The sequence below is a fragment of the Melanerpes formicivorus genome, unplaced genomic scaffold (assembly GCF_026170545.1).
Source record: "Melanerpes formicivorus ecotype bairdi unplaced genomic scaffold, bMelFor1.0.p_v2 SCAF_2, whole genome shotgun sequence".
Taxonomy (NCBI): domain Eukaryota; kingdom Metazoa; phylum Chordata; class Aves; order Piciformes; family Picidae; genus Melanerpes; species Melanerpes formicivorus.
In genome coordinates, this window is record NW_027142354.1 from 51,350,537 (window position 1) to 51,370,050 (window position 19,514).

Sequence of the window (19,514 nt, forward strand, 5' to 3'; positions counted from 1 at the left end):
TCCTCTCTCTCTCTCCTCTCTCTCTCTCCTCTCTCTCTCTCCTCTCTCTCTCTCCTCTCTCTCTCTCCTCTCTCTCTCTCCTCTCTCTCTCTCCTCTCTCTCTCTCTCCTCTCTCTCTCTCCTCTCTCTCTCTCCTCTCTCTCTCTCCTCTCTCTCTCTCCTCTCTCTCTCTCCTCTCCTCTTCTCTTGAATCTGTTGGCTTTTCTTGGCATCTGCCTATTTGCATGAAAGAGCTACTGATGGACTTGTAGAGGATGGTGAAACTTCTGCAGTATTTTGGTAGCTTTAACTGATTAGACTGAGAAAAAAACTAAAATAGGCTGCCATTTTTGTTCTAATTGTGGGCAGTTCTCAGTTGTGCCTGGCCATGTTTTTTGGCACAGAGTGGCAAATACCTGTGAAGCCTCGTTTGTATATTTAACTGAGAAATTCAGAACGTATTTCCTCTGAGTAATTGCTATGATGTTTTCATTAGGCTTTGTTGGTTTGTTGGCTTGGTGATTTTGTTGTTTGAGGGTTTTTTTACTGCTTGATAATCTGAATGAGGTAGCAGTGTGTTATACCTGTTATACCTGGATTTTGAAGGTCATGGGGAAGGAGCCAGGCTTAGGAGGGATTTAGATTTAAATGCTGATTTAGAGTGGAAGTTCTTTGTGCGGCAAATACTCTTATTCCATCTGTGCAGTGCAACAGGCCCCCACAGCCAGCTGTTCTTTGCCCCACCTGTGATAAATGATACTTTTGATTCTGATTCAGATAGAAACAAACATTTTTGTTTGGGGACACAGGCAGGTCTTTGCTTTGGTTCCTGTATGTCCTTTTTGAAATCAAATTGTCCAGTCTTAACTAAAGCTGGCACACTTCCAACCTTTTTGCTTTTAGGAGAGGCAGTAAGTTTGGGGTTAATTTAGACCTAAGAGTTTTGATGGCTAGTAGGCAGACTGATGCTCAGACATCTGACCTGGCACAGTTGTGGAACTGGTGATACAGGCTGCTTTGTCAACATCAGGGAGGTCTGTTTCTCCACCTTCAATTCCCAGCCAGATTAGTGAGGGCAAACCAGTGGATTGTTGGTGATTTGGGGTCCTAAGAAGAAAAATCTTCTCTGAGCTGAGCAACTTCTTGGACAACAATTTCTCATTCACTTGTGAGCCTATGGAAAATAGCTTTGTTTTAGTCTTCAGTCTTAAGAAAAGAAGGAGCAAAGCTGCCTTTCATAATCCTATCATTTTTCTCTCAACAAATTTGAGACAGTCGTGACTCAAAATCTTTCTGTAGCCCCTCAAATCTTGCTTAAACTTGTGTGGGATTTGTTTGGCCTATGTTAGAATGTTTGCCAGTTGTTAAGGAGAAATAGTGACTGTGTGGTGTTTTGTCACTGCCTGATAAGGAACAAATGGTAATGGAAGTGTCCATTTGCTCAGGAGGTATAATGTGGAGTCTCAACCAGCTCTGTGTTTCTTACCAGATTGTGGTGCTCTGTACTCCAGCTTGCTGTCTCCCAGCACATTGTTTAATTAGTGACATTAACACACTAGTACATTTGGCAAAATTACTCACTGAATGTGCTCATATGTGCACAAATGAGCTCATAGTGCCTGTCCTCTAGAAGGTGCATAGTGGTGATAGCAGCAGGTAGGTGTGTTCTTGGCTCAAACAGTGTGGAGAGGACAAAAGGGAAGAATAAACTGCTAAGGCCAGCAGATACAGCTTCTGAGTAGATGAGTTGTGCCTAGAGGTTTGTGGGGCAATGGCGTATCAGAAAGGTCTGTATGTGCCCTGTACTGAGCTGAGCATGGTCACGCTCACATCCACAGCCATAGACATTTCTGCCTGTACAATGATTCTGTTCAAAATCTCAAGTCTTGAATGTGATCAGGGTGATAGCCATCACTTCTCAAGTAATACCTACATTTATAACTAGGGGCTGAAGCATTGTGCTGGTTAGATAGTTGCCTCTGTACTTTGCAGGGACCTACACTTTTCCTCCTTAGCTACTGAGGTGATAGCTGGCTGGAGTGCCTGGTAACTCTGCAAGCAGATTTTTGTCTTGAACGGCAGCCACGTCTGGCAGGCGTGTTCCACTTCACATTGTGCAATGTCGCTGGTAAACAAACCCTCCAAGTGGTATTGCTGCCACCTTATGTAATTACTAAAGTTGATTTTGGAGCCAGGCAGTACCATGACTAACTTTGTTTCAACAATAGCCCTTTGAGGGCACCTGAGAAATTGTTCTGCAGTCACATCAGTCAGATGGGCAAGCAGAGTTGTACGCAGTCTGTTGATGTTTATGCCACAAATAACTGTATCTGTGTAGCCTGCATGTGTGTAAATGTTTCTTCCTAAGTCTTCCTAATGCATTATCTGTCTTAAAATATAATTGGAGTATTCCTAAGTACAGAACGATGGAATAGAGTAGGATAGAATAGAATAGAATAGAATAGAATAGAATAGAATAGAATAGAATAGAATAGAATAGAATAGAATAGAACAAACCAGGTCGGAAGAGACCTTCAAGATCATCGCATCCAACCTATCATCCAACACCACCTAATCAACTAAACCATGGCTCCAAGCACCCCATCAAGTCTCCTCCTGAACACCTCCAGTGATGGTGGCTCTAGCACCTCCTCGGGCAGCCCATTCCAATGGGCAATCACTCTCTCTGTATAGAACTTCTTCCTAACCTCCAGCCTAAACCTCCCCTGGCGCAGCCTGAGATTGTGTCCTCTTGTTCTGGTGCTGGTTGCCTGAGAGAAGAGACCAACCTCTGCCTATCTACAACCTCCCTTAAGGTAGTTGTAGAGAGCAATAAGGTTACCCCTGCGTCTCCTCTTCTCCAGGCTAAGTAACCCCAGCTCCCTCAGTCTCTTCTCATAGGGCTTGTGTTCCAAGCCCCCCACCAAGTTTGTTGCCCTACTCTGGACACGCTCCAGCAAGGTCTGGCTTTATAGGAAAGTTTTGTGTTCTTCCTTCTGAACTTTTAACTGTCCTCCTTTGTTCACTCGTTGATGACACAGATGCTTTCTTCATGCCATCATAGTTCACTGCTGTGAAAATGACTGAATCACACTGTAAACAGAGTTGAAGCAATACCACCAGCGTGGACTGGGGAGCTGTGGAAGTGGTTGAGCTTGTATTGTGAAGTGTGCATGTGTGTTTTTTAGGCACCTAATTCAAATGTTGGATGTGGGGAGGAAGGAATAGTTTTGCAGTGAACGAAGAAATAGTGGAATTTTTTTGTCTCCTCTCCAAATACAAGTCCTGAACTGTTGCCTAGCTATCCCTGTGCAGAGCCAGCTGCCTCCAAAATGGAAAACCTGTTCTGCCAAAAAATTAAGCACAATCTCACGACGATCTACAGCATCATCTTTATGCTGAAATGCTGGAGTATTGCAGTAGTAATTGTGGCAGACACACAGCAGTGAAGGCTGCAGTTAGCTGGACAGTGTGATTCACTGCATTTGAATTTTGTGTTTGGATGTTTACTTTTTAAGGATATTTCCAAATGAGATGTATCTAGTTTAATCCAGAGAAGCCAGAAAGATTTGCATTTAATAGAGGAGCCTTCAAAGTGCTATGTTATGGACAGGATTGTATTACTGCTAACAGGATTTCAGGCAGTCATGCTTGCTTAGTTTTGAACAGTCATATCCTAAGGCAGATCACTTGGCTTCCTAATTGCTGTTCTACTCTCTAGACCACTGTGTGCTGTAAATAAAGGATGACTGGAGAGCCGACTAAACCATCGGTGCAGCCAGCAATGTAAATAGGACTTTGTTTTCTGATAAAGGTGAAGTCTCAGAGCCTCACTTGAGTTTCACATCCCTCTAAAACAAATGTGGTCCTTCTGAACTGAAATCTGAAACTGGCTGCTGCATTACAAGAAGTTATATCTGGAGTAACAAACATGGGTAAATCTGAGCCTCAGCCACAGCAGCAGGTCTATCTTGGGTCTGTCTTGGTCTATATCAGTCACATTTTTCTGGTGGGGTGGCATCAGTAGGGGTGTTTCTTGGAAACTGAGTCAAACCCAGGAACTTCACTTGGAAGCCAGATGATAACAAATGAGTTCTCAAGTCAGGATTCTGGTATTCATAAGTCTTGTCAGCTTCAGGCCAGTAATAGTCCCTTTCTGAGGGTCAGTTACTGGTTTTGAAGGGAGCTTGCTTTGCTCATTCACTTAGCAGAGCAGTGGCTGAACAGTTTTCCCCTGGTGTGGTTTTCTTGGCTTGGTAAAGCATCAGGTGGTGAGCCTAGCAGATCTCTTAAGAGCTTCCCTAATTGATATGGAGAAATCTGTCTATAACATAGCAGGGTATGGATTGGCTTGTGTGCTTTTGAGGGAAGCCTTATGAAGAATGAGCTCTTTTCTTCACACATCCCCAGGGGTCTTATTTGACCCCAGGGGTCTTTTGTCTTCCCCAGGGGTCGTATTTGTTCTTGCTGTTTTGTACAGATCTCTTAGTTATGTACTGTCCTGGTGCAGCTGGGACTTAAACCTTTCAGAAGGCAGCTTCCACAAACTAAAATGTACGTGGTTCCAACTAATCTTACGAGACTTATTTCAAAGTGTTCAGCAGTGCAAGGCAGCAAAAGAATCTTAATGTTTTCTGATTCCTAGAGGGTATGGGGAAGACTATGGTACAACTCTATTTTTTTCTGTGGCTGTCTCCTGGTTGTGCTCTGAGTTGTGTGTAGGTAATTCCATGGAAATCACAGCCCAACTTTCAATTTTGCTCAGTGTCTGCGAGAGATCAGGGCTTTGTGTCTGTGGTTGGGGCTGAGGAGCTGGATGCTGAAGCTTGTAGCAGTAGTGCAGTCTAGCTTTAGGTAGTGAGATGGAGCTGGACAAACATGGCAGGAGATAGAGGAACCCTGAACTGCCAGGTCTCAGATTGGGAAAAGGAGAGATGTTTAGGACTTGGGAGCTCATAAAGTAGGGAATGGGTGAGCGATGGTGCTGGAGGAAGTGTCTTGAGGATGCCATGGTGGGAGGCCCTGAGACATGCTGGGGAGCTGCAAAAGCCACAATCTCTGAGCTTAAGGGGATGAAGGCTCCAGGACAGAAAAGGTTACATTCTGCTTATGACATTCAAGTATCTGGGCAGTGTACTTAGCTGTGTGAGCAGCCATCTATGTTTGATCACATTTCCTATTCTCTCTGCCTCCATTCTCTCTTTCTGAGCTCCAGAACACCATACTGCTGCTCACAAGTGCAGTTGCTCTTGCTTACAGTCCTCTGAAGGGCTGGATCCCATTAAATACCAATCTCCTTACTTGAACATTTTTTCTTCATGACATTTTTCTCCTGTTTTGATGAAATAGAATATAGTTTGCTCACTTCATTAAAAATACATTTCTCTTCCATCCTTCATTTTGACACCTGCTTCACTGCCTAAAAGGAAATAAAATGCTTGCTGGCAAGACTCCACTATTGAGTATTTGAGATTATAAATGCTTTCCTCCTCCTAATTACCTTTGAAATATGTTTGAGCCTAACATTTCATTTTGAAAGAAAAAAGTGATGTACTGCTTCCTTTCTTCCATTCATCAGTGCCACCCAAAATAATTTGCATTTTTGGGTGTACTTCAGCAACAGCAATTGCTGCATGTGCCTGGGTGATAGAGAGCAAGTTTCTTACTTGCTCAGAGAATAAGAGCACAGAATTTAGAACGTGATTGACAAAAAGGTGTTATCCAGGACAGCACAAGGGAGTCAGAGAGGCTAGCAGGAGTGAGAAAACAAGAGCACAAGCTCTGTGGAAAGAAATCAGTTTAAAAGGAAGCATAACATATTCATTTTATGTGCCCTCTTTCTGAGAGTGTTGTGGGGATTCATAGTCTTTTGTCCTAGAAATAAATGGATGGTTGTTTTTTTGTCCCCTCATACAAATTGTGTACCTGCTAAATAACTAGCAGACCAGATGATGTAATGCTGCAGGGGCTGATGCCTCTGACATTCTCTCAGCCCCTTTCCCTAAATGTCCAGTTACCCAAAGCCTGGGTTATATAATTAATGACAGGCCTGGCTAACCTTGTTTTCTTGTTCTCAGTACTCCTCCTTGTTTCAGAAACTTCCTCTGTTAGTTTCATTATGTTCTTGGAACTCGAATTAAGAGGGAGGAGCTGGCTGGCAAGGAAACCTATTCCTACGTCTCACTCCTAAGCTTGTAAGTCTGGAGAGTCAGCAGGTCAATGAAAAGAATATTATTTGGAGGATGATGCTTTGAAAACTGGTGTAATGTTGTGAGTGAAGTCAGACATACAGAATTTGAGGATTGCAGTCTTCTCCTGCTGCCAGTGCAGCTAAACTAATTTAAAGCTACATATGCCCCTCCACCTTCATGTCCTGCTCTTCATGTATCAGAGCTTGCTCAGTATTCAGGATCAAATGGTTTCCAATGTAATTTTGAAGCCTTGAGACTCTGGCTACTAAAGCTCAACTTTTGCAGGATGTGTGCTAGTATCCTCTTGTGTGTAAATGAGGACTGGCTGATTACTCAATGGTGTTTGTGTATTCTCTGCTGTTACGCAGGTGTTAATCGTATAAAATGTGTTAATAACTGCTTGGTATTTACAAGTATCGGCTCGTTACTCCTGCTTTGAATCTGTGTGTGCATCCTGAGCTCAAATTCATGGCCAGGCTTTGGTATTTGTATACTCAGGGTTTACTTTCCCTGTGAAGCTGAGTTTAACAGCATGACTTATTTTACTTTCCACTTGCTTCCTAGTCAGCGTTCCAGTACACAAACCCCTTCCTGATCACGGTTGTTTGTAAACATGCACTCTAGGCACAATCCTGCTACTGAACCAAGGCTTGGCTCCTGCAGTGCACATTCAGTTTGTTTTCATAAGCCTGTCTTCCTGCAGCTTTCCTTCTACAGACCTTCAAAGAAATTGGAACTTTGATCAGTAATACCTCATGTATCACAGTATCACCAAGGTTGGAAGAGACCTCAAAGATCAAGTCCAACCTGTCACCCAACACCTCATGACTAGACCATGGCATCAAGTGCCACATCCAGTCCCCCCCTGAACACCGCCAGGGATGGTGACTCCACCACCTCCCTGGGCAGCACATTCCAATAGCAAACAACTCTCTTGGTGAAGAACTTTCTCCTCACCTACAGCCTAAGCTTCCCCTGGCACAGCTTGAGACTGTTTCCTCTTGTTCTGGTGCTGGTTGCCTGGGAGAAGAGACTAACCCCCTCCTGGTTACAACCTCCCTTCAGGTAGTTGTAGAGGGCAATGAGGTCTCCCCTGAGCCTCCTCTTCTCCAGGCTAAACAATCCCAGCTCCCTCAGCCTCTCCTCATAGGGCTTGTGCTCAAGGCCTCTCCCCAGCCTTGTTGCCCTTCTCTGGACACGCTCAAGCGTCTCGATGTCCTTGAAACTGAGGGCCCCAGAACTGGACACAGGACTCAAGGTGTGGCCTAACCAGTGCTGAGTACAGGGGCACAATGACTTCCCTGCTCCTGCTGGCCACACTATTCTTGATGCAGGCCAGGATGCCATTGGCCTTCTTGGCCACCTGGGCACACTGCTGGCTCATGTTTAGGTGGCTGTCAATCAGTACCCCCAGGTCCCTCTCTGCCTGGCTGCTCTCCAGCCACTCCGGCCCCAGCCTGTAGCTCTGCATGGGGTTGTTGTGGCCAAAGTGCAGCACCTGGCACTTGGCTGTATTTGCAGAGTTTTTTGATCTGTAGATTTCAACTTGCTTGATGGAAGGAGGGCAAATGTTACCAGGTACTGCTCTGCAAAATGAAGAAGCCAAAGAAGAAAGAATTAATTGACTGAAGCAGAAATGACACAGTGAGTCAGTGCTGGGAGCAGAACAGAATTGAGGTCTGTTGGCTCCCACTGCTGCATCCCATCCGCGAGATCACAGCATGGCTGTCCCAGAAGCTGTCCTGAGCTGCTCTCTGCACATTATGTTCTCATCTGCCAGCAGACAGGAAACATAGAAATGTCATTTAAACAAGAATTAACAATCACCAGAGTCAGTAGTTCTATTTCTTCCTCTGCTGCCGACTTCCTGCCATTGTTTTCCCCCTCTGTAAAACAAGGTGATAGATTTCACCTATTTTGTTGGAAGAAGAGTTACTGCTTTTTATGTGTGCTGGCTTGTGTATGAGCTAAGTGTTCTTGCAGGGTTGTCAGAGCATGCACTTGCCTTTGGATGGGAAGAAGGGCAGCATGATCTGAAGAAGGGATTTCAGAATGAAGTACTGAACTACTATTTCTCCATAAAAATAGAAAACTTAAGGCTTTCTATACAGGTATAGAGGAAGGCATTAGAATGAGATACTTCTGCTTGCTTTCTGTGGAGAATTGTTTCCCTTTGGTAGATCTGTGGAACAAAATTGGGGATTTTTGAACAGCAGAGGTAAAGCAAGGACCATAAGAAGTTGAAAGTGCTGAGGGAGTTGGAAATCACTGCTTTTTGAGAGTAAAGTAAGGAGAGATTTTGCTTTAAAAGACATGTTCTTCTTGATGCTTCCCCAATAGGAAAAAGCAAACCCCCAAAGCAAAACCCCTAACCACCAAAAAAACCCCAAACCCCAACCCCCCAAAAAACACCAGAAAATATACCATGATCATTATTTCTGGCAGAACTTCCACTCTGTAAATCTTGTCCTTTGACTTTAATGCTCTTTCCAGTGTCTGAGAGAAAGAGCCCATCTTGCATTCTGACATTACCTTCCTTCTCTATGTTGTTTAAATGTCTCAAACCTTCTTACACAGGGTAAGAAGAGGTTAAAAACTACCTAAGGCTGAGTCCCTGATGGCTTGTGCTGCTCAGTTGGTGTAGTTGCCCTGCTCCTGCTGTTCAAAAGGATCTTAAGGCTGCTTTGTTGACAGTTGTCCTAAAGTCATTATTTGAGAGCAGTGACCCAAGGAAACAGGAACAGTTACTGCCTGTTAAACAACTTTTTTTTTCCCCTTAAGTTTTTTAGCAAAGTGATTTTATTATTTCTTTAAATCTTTTGTTCTTCTAGCAGCATGAAATAGCTCTGCATGCTTTCTCAGTTTCTCTTATTTTTTCCTAGTATTTTGTATTCTTTTCTTTTCTTTCTTTCTTTTGCTTTCTTTTTTTCCTCCCCAATGTCTGTCTCAAAGAAGCAGCCAAGAGCTAAAGTCCTGGAACAGCAATTTCTTCCCTTCTTAGTCTAGTAGCTACAGCCTAAGAATTAGTTTTACTTCATATTTGTGTTATGGAGTATGGGGTGGTGGATGGGGAGTGCCAGTTACTGGGTCTTTCAGTGGGTGCTCTCTGGGAGCCAGCTCTTTTGCCGAGCTGCTTCAGGAAACCTCTCAAATGTCTTGGCAACCACGGACCCCACAGCACGGGGAGCTGTTGGGAAGGCAGGGTTTCTCTTAAGCATTTTGTTCTTGATTAGTTGATGGACATCTTTTTGCCTGAGCAGGCAGCAGATCACAAAGATACAAATGGTCTTTGACACAACAGAGCATGGCTTTGGTGGGAAGGTTTCTCTAGAAACACCACTGGGTACTAAAGGAAGGGCATTTCCCTTCTGCCATTAGTCTCCAGCCTGAACTTACTCTGACAACAATCTCTCCAAAGCTTCCTTTTGATTCCATGAATTCGCACAGAAGATACCCAATGTGGCCTGGGTTTTGATTTCTTTTATTTTTTCTCCATTCTGCCTCCAAGCTACACTGATTTTGGAGGGCAGAAGACAGCTTTTGAGACAGACATGGTGGTTAAATACTGATCTTCCCTGTGTAACACCAGCTTCCACTAAAATTTTCCTGGAGAGAGAAAATGGAGTCTGTCTGTGCATGGTCATCTTTAAATGTCAGATGGACTTAATCCAACTTGTATTTATCCTGACTGAATCCCTTCCTGCTTCCCATGTCCTACTTATAAATGATAAAGCATTTTATGCAAAGACAATTGCTGGATTCTTAACTCCAAGTGGTATCTCTGCTAAGGTACTTAATAGCAGCAGGTATTAAGTGAATCATAGTCTGTAAGCTCTTCTTCTGTGTCTAGGGACAATTCTTCAGAGGTAGCAGCAGAAAGTAAGCTGTGTGGTAGCCTGTGCTGTGGACTGGTGAAAAACACAGTTCCAGCTCATTTCATGTGCACTTGAACATGTTTCCTGGAGTGGGGTTGAGGTTGCTTATTCTCCTCTCCCCATTTCATGCACACTTTGAATAGAATAGAATAGAAGAGACCAAGTTGGAAGAGACCTTCAAGATCATCACGTCCAACCTATCAGCCAATCCACCCCACCTAAACAACTAACCCATGGCACCAAGCACCCCATCAAGTCTCCTCCTGAACACCTCCAATGATGGTGACTCCACCACCTCCCCAGGCAGCCCATTCCAATGGGCAATCACTCTCTCTGTATAGAACTTCTTCCTAACATCCAACCTAAACCTCCCCTGGCACAGCCTGAGACTGTGTCCTCTTGTTCTGGTACTGGCTGCCTGGAAGAAGAGACCAACATCTTCCTATCTACAACCTCCCTTCAGGTAGTTGTAGAGAGCAATAAGGTCACCCCTGAGTCTCCTCCTCTCCAGGCTAAGCAACCCCAGCTCCCTCAGCCTCTCCTCATAGGGCTTGTGTTCCAGGCCCCTCACCAACTTCGTTGCCCTTCTCTGGACTCATTCCAGCAAGTCAACATCCTTGGTTTCCTGAGCTCCTAATGTACCACTTCTGTTCTGAAATGACAAACTTAAGAATAGGTACAGTTACACAGATTTTGTGGGAAGAGCTGGTTGTCTGTCTCTGCAGCAGATCTGTTGCTCCCATGGAGAATTAAATAAAGGTGACTGGACCAACCACCTCTGCTCTCTGAAGTCATGTGGCTGTAATACAGCAATGTAACAGAAATGTTTGAGAAGGCAGATAGGAAACAGAGGAAGGACAGAAGTGTGGAGCGGCAAATCCTGAGGTTATGTCCTTGTCTTCAGGGAAAATGAATCTTTGTAGTTAAGGATGATTTGTTTCTCCAATGGCAGCTGAATAGAAATTGTTAGTTGCCTGGATTCACTGATGTCTACATGAAGTAATTAAAGAGTCTGGTGTAATTCAGAGGGATGTGGCCTAAAAATGGATTTATTTAGAATGTCTCTCAAAGAAGAGAAGACACTAGACTATTTCTAACCTGTTATCAGACAGAGCTGCCTCAAGATGACTCTTATCAAAGATTAAATGGGTGCTGGCTTGGCTTGACAGTCCGTGTTTGTGTTTGGTAGCTGCCTTGCCCTTTGTGTACCTTCCACAGTGCATGTAGGTTTCATCAAAAGCAGCATGGGATTGTTGTTTTGAGTGCCTGTGAGTTCCTAGGACTGCGCCATTCAGCAGTTTCTCTATTCGCCTGAAAAAGAAACCCAATGTAGTTAACAAGCAGAGTGTTTGATCTTTGGATAAAAAGCATCTTTTGTTGTTTGTTTGTTCTCTTAAGAATGAATTTCTTGAAACTTCAAGTGTCTGCTTGGCATTGGATACCTCTGTGTTGTGTGTCTTGACCATGACAAGGTGACAGGCACAGTGCCTAATGGGAGAAATTCTCTCTTCCACTTTGTAGCTTCATTGGCTGCTGAGTCTGTAGTGAATGACTTTGTAAGGAACAGACATTAGTCAGGAATTGGGGGTGTCTGTGCAGGAATCCTGACATCATGCCTTCCTGGATTCTTGAAGTTTGAGGTCTGCAGCCATGCTCTCATCCCCTTTTGTTTGGTTGCAAGAAAGATTTGACCGACGGGGAGCAACCCAGCAGCAATATTGCTCTTGAATGTACCTCCAGTGTGCAGGAGCTGTGCAAGCTGCTGTTAAACTGGGCAAGGGTATTACCACCACATGAACAGAAGGGGAAGCAAGTTCTGAAAACTGCTTTAACCAGCTTGTCTTCCCCTGTGCAGTGGCAGGGAAACATTTCTTGTTTGTTTAAAGGCCAGCCTAATCTTGTTTTGCTTTGTGAAGCAGAGAGCTCAGTCTACAGGTTCAGCGTTAGCTGGTGTGCCAGGTTTCTGAGCTTACTTTCTTGGTGTTCAAAAGAGTCAGTGGGTTTAGTGTGACAGGGTCATGGCTCTGAAAAGGTTCTGAAAAGGCAGGCATATTCCTGCTCTCTGGCTTAATCTTGGGAGTGAATTAACATGTACTGCACATATATAAATATTGTGTGAGAAGAGGGAATCTGAGTGATACAGTCTGTGACAATGCCCCACAGCCTCCCACTGAAGTACTGGCTGCCACTGAAGACAGAGTTTATTATGTCTTTGCTTCTTTGTGTTGCAGTTTACACTTGAGCCCATGACCAAGGGCTCTTGTTGCTCCAGGAAGCCACCTCATCTTAAGAAGGTTTATTGTTCTTCATTTCTTCAGACAACCAAGCTGTCCCTCTGTATGTCATAGGTGCCTTGCCTTTCACTGTTTCAGTATGCACCCCCTATGTTTCCCAGGGCAGTTGTGTTTCTTACCAAGAAGGAAGCAGTCAGGGACGGAGCTTTTACTGGCCTTGGCAGCCCTTTAGGACAGTTTAGTCTGTGAGGCTTCACCAGATGTGTTTTTCTTATCTGGATCTTCCTGTGTAGCTTGGAAACACTAGGGACATCTCCTCCACGCCCTTTTTCTTCTGGGAGCCATTATGGTATCTGATAGATTATGATGGAGGTGTTGCTTCTTGCTCATCCTACATGTCTAGCACTGGGCCTCCAGTGTGCAGCATGTTGGAATACTAGCACTGGTTCTTCAGATTTCCTAGTGCACTAACAGTATCATCTTTGTAGTAGTTTCAAAGTTAACTTTTTTCTGTGTATTACTTGGTAATTCTTCATTTGTCTAGTTTAGTCAGGTCTGCTATAGACTTGCCAGTTGTTTGGTTAACTGAATAGTAAAGGTATGTTTCTGCTGTTAAATGTGTTGTTCTTGCAAGCCACTTCAGGTAGAGTTATTTGTTAATCATAGAATCAATAAGATTGGAAAAGACCTCAAAGATCATCAAGTCCAACCTGTCACCCAACACCTCATGACTACTAAGCCATGGCACCAAGTGCCACGTCCAATCCCCTCTTGAACACCTCCAGGGATGGTGACTCCACCACCTCCCTGGGCAGCACATCCCAATGGCTAACAACTCTCTCTGTGAAGAACTTTGTTCTCACCTCGAGCCTCAACGTCCCCTGCTGCAGCTTGAGACTGTGTCCTCTTGTTCTGGTGCTGGTTGCCTGGGAGAAGAGACCAACCTCCCTTCAGGTAGTTGCAGACAGCAATGAGGTCTCCCCTGATCCTCCTCTTCTCCAGGCTAAACAATCCCAGCTCCTTCAGTCTCTCTTCATAGGGCTTGTCCTCAAGGCCTCTCCCCAGCCTCATTGCCCTTCTCTGGACACATTCAACAGTCTCAATGCCCTTCTTAAATTGAGGAGCCCAGAACTGGACACAGTACTCAAGGTGTGGCCTAACCAATGATTTCCCTGCTCCTGCTGGCTGCACCGTTCCTGATGCAGGCCAGGATGCCATTGGCCTTCTCAGCCACCTGGGCACACTGCTGGCTCATGTTCAGCCATCTGTCAATCAGTCCCCCCAGGTCCAAATTGTTTCAGCAGCACCAGGTTGTCTCTTTTTTTCAAAGAGATCTCAAAACTACTGATAGGTAATAGAATTTGTGACAGTTGTTCACGGTGCACTGGACCTGTTCTTGAGGGTGAGTAATGTCACCAGGAATTAGTGACCTCAACTTCAAATGTGGTATCTGCTGAAAAATAGATGCCATTTCTGAATGCTGGGTAATGTGGGAGGTGGAGAATCAAGTGGTACTTCACTTCCACATTCTGCTGTGTGAATCACAGCCACAGACCCTTGCTGCTAAGACAAGATGACATGATGTATTCATGCCCCTTAGTTAAATCAGTAAAAGCAGACCTTGCAGAAGGGTCCATGAGCACATCCCACTGCAGCTTGCTCCAGAGTTGTCTTTCAGTGCTTCACAGACAGAGCTAAAGCATCTGCTCTTTGCAGTAACTCCACACAGTGAGTCAGTAATACAGGGAGATTGATAAGCTGTGCTCTGAATGTCTGTCCTGGGTGCCATGGGCAGTGCAGTGGTCCTTTGTTTGTGCCAGGGAGGATTTGGTGTTATTGATGCAGATTACAAATGCTGTAATCTAAAGGAAGAATTAGTGTTTTTCCTTCTCTGATATGAATTCATTTAGGTATCAGAGTTTCCATTTGCTCCAACACTTCAAATTTAAGCACTGTTAGTTCTACTTTTAATTGCCTGAAGTTCTTTGCCTCTTGCTCATGAAAAAGTTAACAGCATCTTACAGAAGTGTTGCTGTAATATTTTACTGAAGCTCTTTTCCAACTCCAAAGATATTAGAGAGAATTTTTCTGTTCAGAGGAGTGGCAAAGTTAAGTGAAATAGTGTATTTATTCCTTCATTTCCTGAAATACATCAGATCCAGACTTAAAACTGTTCAGGTGTCTACAAAGCATGCCCTGGCAGGAAGCCCTGCCTGCAGCAGCTCCTGCTTGAGGGAGTGAGCTCATCCTCATTCTCAGGGCAGACATTTGAAGTATCTGCTATAGAAAAAAACCCACAATGTTTGGGTAGACATCTTCTCCCCTGTGTGTCACCCTTCTTGTAATGTCAATAAAACAGATTTGAAAGGAAACTCAAGGATCATCCTAGGGCTAATATCAACTTGTTTCCCTCTGTTGAGTTTGGTCTATCATTGCCCATCCAGCCTTGGACATGATTGTGGTTCTCCCACTCAGATGAGCACTACTGCCTCTGATCCTGGCTTGCTAAACACTGATGGTTCCTGGGGCTCTAGGAGGTCCTAGATAAGTGAGCCTGAGGAACATAGATATCTGTCTGAGGAAAAAAAAAAGCAATAGCACCATCCCATATTAGCCTAGGGACAGCTTTTGAAGTCCTTGAAATCTGCCATCCTTTTGTTCAGCTCCCATCTGCAATTTTACCTCACTGTCCTCTTAGGCAGCTGCAGTAGGGTGAGACCAAATGTGGTTTCTGTGTTCCTGAGATGAGTGTTGCACACCTGTCCATCAGGCAGTTGGACTTCTGCCTCAGCCCTGGCTCTGTTTGAACCTATGTAGGAATGATCCATCTGCTGCTCTTCTTTACAATGCTGTTTTACCAGTTTGCTGACATTCCTGTCAGGAAGATGAGAAAGGTTTGGTTGTTTTGCTATGTCCTTTCAGCATTGGACTGAGAAAAAAGGATCATAGCATTCCCTCATGTTAGTTCTGAATGGTGATTCCTGCGCAGCTCTGACGTTGCCAAACAGCCTTTTGTTTGCTGCCATGCTTTCCATTGAAAGGAAAGGCAATAGAGACACTCGATGTGTCAGGAAATCCCTTTGTTACACCGACACAGCCTAGTTCTGTCTTCAGCCTTGTGCTCTGGCATTCCAAGGTCCAGCCTTCCCCTTGTGAGGATATCTATGACCTGGAGGAAGAACTTTCCTAGCCGCGAGGTCGTTGTTTCCACGCTGCAGCGATGTCGGTCGGTTAACTCCGAGATACTGCTCTGCCGTACAAGTTGTGCCTTTCTGAGTGAGGGAAGGAAGTTGCCAAAAGCTTTATATAAATAATGTGCTGCCTGTCCTGTGGATATGCTTTATAAGTGTAAAGTAATGTGTCCCTGTGTGGGAGTGGGGTAAACTTCTGCACAGTACTGCAGGTGAAGAGAGTTCACTTAAGTTACTGTGGAGCAGTGAATGTGCTGCATATCTGCAGTCTGCTTTCTCATGGTCATCCAGACTATCAAAGTGGATGTTCACAGGGTGGTACAGTGTGTCTTGCTGCATTATGAGCTGGCTGGTATAACCTTTCTGAACATCCAGTCTTCCTCCAGCATTAGTAATGCCTTCCACTGCTTTGAATGTGCCACTGTCAGAAGTCTGTAAGGCAGCTTTTGCAATACATACACCACGAGGTTCTTCTCTGTTCCCAGGGCACAAATACTTTTTCCAAGTGACCAATGCCTCAGGAACCTGGAGGCTTATTGGAATTTTTACTGCAGGTTCTTGTAGAAACATCTGACCTGAGGACAGGTAAAACCTGTTCCCATTTACCATGCATACAACTCCATGGTCTCCTCCCTCCTACATTACAAATCATCTGTGGTGTCTAATCCTCATTCTTTTCTCTTCCCAGGACAGTGTAAGTGATCACCCTTAGGTCTGATAGGAGCTGTGGCTCTCACAAGTCTCTGATTTCCTCTGTTCTTACTGTAACAGGACACCCTGTTACTCTTGTCAACCTCATGGATTTGTTTGAGACTTTTGCTTGGGTTACTTATTTATTATATGGAATTAATGAGGTGTACCTTGGGGTTCCATTCTCTACTTACTGCTGGGATTTCTTCTCTCTGGTGTCTCACAAGCACACATTTCAAGCTGTCACTGAATCATATGCCTTTTTTATCTTTTCTAATTCAGAATTCAATTCAGAGCTAACAAGATAGGTCAGCATCTCCATCATTCTCTTCACAGTTCAATGTCTTGCAATCTGTTTGCACTTCCAGCTTGCCCTTCTCTGAATCCATAAACCTAGCTGCTGTTTTCACCATCCTGGATCAGGCTGAAGTGTACTTTCTCAAGCTGTGGCTGGTATCAGATGCCTTATGGGAACATGCCTGGTACCTTGAAGATTATTGTTCTCTTTGCCAAAGGATAAATCCTCCTGATCCAGAGCATGTCTTTCCCAAGCAAGTAAATGTTCTGCCAGGATACTTGCACACAGCCAGTCCTTACTCTGTTGGTCTGATGGCCTCTTGGGCTTAACTCATATCATGTCAGTGAGCAAAATCTAGCCAGCAGTGTTGATCTCTTATTCCCAACGTGTCTTTCTCCACTCCCTCGCCGTTAATATTAATTGTTGTGATCATTTCAGCGTCCTTCTGCAAGCTTAAATATACCCTCCCTGCTTGCCTTCCGTTCTGCTGCTTGAGTCAGACCATGGATGTCATCCTTCAAGCCTCTGTGTTCATCCATCAGTTCTCAGCTGAGCTTTCCTCCCTGCCATCTGGTCTGGTCTCATTGTCTTTTTTCCATATGTTGCATACTCTTGACTCTGTTATTCTGCACTATCTGTCACATAAGTAAAAATGTGTTAATTCTACGAAACAGAGCCATGAAAGCTTTATTCAGTTCTCCTGGGTTGCTCTGTGCTCTTTTTGTCTGTGCTGGACTGTAATTCCAGGGCTGGGATGCTGTTTGCCTGACGTTCTTCGCCTAGCAAGCTGTGTGCGTTCGCTGTGCTTATACCTTAAGTAGCCCTTGCTGTGCATTAAGGGCCTCATGTGACAGCTCTTGGGAATCTGCTGTACTGTGGTTGTAGGGAGGCCTGAGCCTGGAAGTATAGACCCAAGAGTTGTGGTAGAAGAAGTAGGAAGCAGAATAGCACAGAGAGGGTACACTGCCTTTTAAGTACTTAATGCCAGGTGATAAGTGGAATGAGTTGTCCAGGGAGGTGGTTGGGGCGCCATCCCTGGAGGCTGGATGAGGCTCTGGCCAGCCTGATCTAGTGTGGGGTGTCCCTGCCCATAGCAGGGGGTTTGGAACTAGAGGATCCTTGTGGTCCCTTCCAACCCTGACTGATACTATGATACTATGAAGTGTAGCTGGCTGGGAGCCGCTGATCACCTTCTGTAGCGTCTTTGCCTAATCTTAGCTTACTTAACTCCATGTAAGACTTAATTTGTAGGGTTTGGATGTTACTTATTAAAAGTCTGAAAAGAGATCCCTGCCATGACAGCAACTTTCCACTGGGTTATTTAAAAAGCTGGATTTTAAACTTTTTTTAATCCTGTGATGGGTCATCACACTGGTAAATAGTTCTCATTGTAAGAACAGACTTCCTTTTATAGTAGCCACATGCTGCTGCTTTTACTGAATCCAGCATAGAGCTCTTCCCTGTTTCGAACGGTTCACTCCCACTCAGCAGCTCTTGTGTGTTCATGTGCTCTCTCTCTTTTTCTTCCAGCTTTTTTAGCCTTGTTGATCTATTATTGTCACTTTGGCGAGACGACACCAGCTTTCAGAATCTAATGGGCTGTGTGCAGGAATGATCAGCTACTTCCTCTGCTTGTGTGACCATCATGTCATCAGCTACTCTGGGTTGCTGCTGCTGCTGTTGCTTGGGTGTATGTGGAAAGAACGCAAACAGCACTTCCCAGATGTTCTCAGGGCAGCAGGAGAGCCATAAATGGACTGTTTGGTTCAGGACTATTACTAATCTATTTAGGAGATGGCAGCAAGTGGAGTCATGAAAACATTCAGCTCCATGTGTGTACTGTGCAGCATGCTCTGACAAATAAGTGTGTGACTATGGGTTGTTGAAAGGGTTGCATGATTGCATAGCTTGTTCAGGTCTTGAACTGGGCAGGTAAATGATCTCTATACCTACTCATTTTTCCTCTTTACCCTTCCTTCAGCTTCAGCTCCTGACTGAAACACAGCAACAATGTCCCTTCTAATCCCATATGAGGCAAATGCTCTTTTGTTCACCCAGAGTACCTCCAACTGATGAAGAGTAAAAAAGAGAATCTAGTTTTGAAGCTCTAGTACTTGGTATAGTAGGAACTACTGAATAAACTCAGGAGTGTTTCATCTTGGTTCAGTGTAGGGTAGGAGTTTGGAAGCTGGAGTCTCTCGTGCCTCTTCACGGCTGGAAAAAGCATCACATCCCACCTACTTGTGGTATAGCCAAACAAAAAAGAGTTCAGTTTGGAGGAGAACCATTTTTTTTCCCCCCCCCTTCTTAAGGGGGGTATGTGTCAGTGTTTTTAATGCATTCATTAATTTTTACTGAGCGGTGGAAAAACTGATGTCAGAGCTGCATTGCAGCTGGGCGTGCAGGAGCACGAGGTTGTAGGAAATAATATGGTTAACATCCTAAGTGCAGCGAAAGTTTAACCATGGAGAGTTTAAAATAGCAAAGCTGAGCCATATGGATATTAAAAGATATGACTGAATCAAAACAACAATCTATTATTAAACTGGATTTTGCGTGGGGGGAGGTAGCAAACTTCTTGAGTTAATTTCTGTTGTGTATCCAGTGTCCAAGGGGAGGTTTCTCGTCTCACTACCTTGATAGCTGACTTTGGTATTGTCCATTTCTGGCTATTGCAGGGTACAGACTACAAGAGGCAATGTAGATTGTATTTCACTGTTTGTTTGTTTGTTTTGCCAGACCTCTCTATTCAGAGTCTATAAAGTATCCCTTTCCTTTTACAGTGTTCTATAAACTTGTCCAGCATGACTTCTTCCATGGCACCTCTCACAGTTCAGCTTGCACCGATCCACAGACAGCAAGGCAGAGGGAGGGGGAGAGAGGTGCTTTGGAAGTTGGAGCCAAGAAGGAGCACAGTTACATAATTGTACAAAAGTAAAAGGATTTGGGTTTGTTTTGTTTCAGTTTTCCTCCTCATATCCTGCAAACTGAAAAAAAATGTTGTTGGAAGGCTGGGTGGAAAAAACTTCAGCATCATTAATCCCTGAGGGGCCATG

General features: G+C 44.4%; 1 protein-coding gene across 2 annotated transcripts in view; it reads left to right on the top strand.

Moving 5' to 3' along the window:
- The window catches only part of ERGIC1 (endoplasmic reticulum-golgi intermediate compartment 1), a 64,311-nt gene that overhangs the window by 3,188 nt on the left and 41,609 nt on the right, over positions 1–19,514 (top strand). The gene's annotated exons all lie outside the window — the stretch shown is intronic.